Source organism: Octodon degus, unplaced genomic scaffold (genome assembly GCF_000260255.1).
Source record: "Octodon degus isolate 3935 unplaced genomic scaffold, OctDeg1.0 scaffold00048, whole genome shotgun sequence".
Classification (NCBI taxonomy): Eukaryota; Metazoa; Chordata; class Mammalia; order Rodentia; family Octodontidae; genus Octodon; species Octodon degus.
In genome coordinates, this window is record NW_004524624.1 from 8,069,901 (window position 1) to 8,071,398 (window position 1,498).

Consider the following 1,498-nt stretch of genomic DNA (forward strand, 5'->3'; position numbering starts at 1 on the left):
TGAATTTCAGTCTCTAGCCTACTGTCTCACGGATTTACAAACTGCTGTCTCTAAGAAACGGAAGAATGAGAGGAAACCAGAATGCTGTTCATAGTTGCTTTTTTAAAAAAGAAAATTACTTACTGTATTTTTATGGCAGGAGGGAGAAAAAAATGTTAAAATGGTTTCTAATGAAGTCAGATATTTAAATGATGAATGACTAATGTGTTTAGTAGAGACAAAATAAACCAATAAATGATTAAAAAAAAAAAAAGAAACCAACTATACTGAGAACAGAATAACCAGAAAAAGAGAGTGGTTACAACTACAAATATTATTTATAATCATCTCAGCATACTGACTTTTGGAAAATCCCATTTGAATCTTGATTTTTCCAGTAAAAATGTTTTTTCTCAATGCCATCCAGTTTGAATTACTGCACTCTAGCTCAAATGCCTTAAGTGTAGCCTTTGGCAGAGGCTTTTCTCCAGCCTTACTAGAAAGAAGCAAAGATTCCAGTCTGTGAAGGTAAATTATTTTTTTCCAATCTTTCCCACCTGTGTTTATCAAGAGAACTAGGAATAAACAAGAAAGCAAAAAGGCCTTGAAAAAGGACTGGAGAGGTGGAGTAGAGTCTGCAGAGGAGGAATGAGTGGAAAGAGAAACCATCTATTAAGGACATGCAAATTATACCACAACATGATGTCATTTTCAGCTAGAAAACAATTAGAGCACCTGATAATATCTGCAGGCCAGGACAGAAATGTACCGAGAGGACTACTGGAAGAACTTGCTATGTGTGGAACTGCTGCCAGAGTGTAAATTTATAGTCACTCTAACAATTTGCAGTTTCTATTACAACCTACATTTTCACACCACCGTCCCTTCCACATAAATCACTTAAGCCACTTCCTTAAGAATGTATCTGTTGAGATTGTTTCTATTTTAATATTTAGATCTTTGATCTGTTTCAATTTTAGTGTAGTACATGGCGAATGAAATGGGTCTACATTTAATCTTCAGCATGTGGAAAGCCAATTTTTCCAGCATCATTGTTTAAAGAGGCTATCTTTCTTCCAATGAAAGTGTTTAGCATCTTGTGAAAGACAAGGTAGCTAAGTGTGCTTGGGGTGGTTTCTGCATCTTCTCTGTTGCATTGATTCTTGGATCTGTTGTTTACTTCCTTATTTATCTGCTTGCTTGCTCATTTTTTGCCAGTACCATGCTGTTTTTATTACAGTAGCTTTAATTCATGTTATGCTATTGCTATTTTGATTGAGATTACATTAAATCTTTAAAGCAGGAAAAAAAAAAGAATGTATCTGTTGGGCCAGCCAAATAGCTCAGCAGATTAAAGCACCTGCAAGCAGGTCCTAGGGCTGCGGTCCCTGGGCCTGCTGTACTGACTCTGCCCCTGGGGCTCCCTGGGAGGGCAGTTGAGACTGGATGTGAGGGCACACGCCTGCAATCCCAGCTCTTAGGAGGCTGTAAACAGGAGAATCACTATGAGTCAGATCTA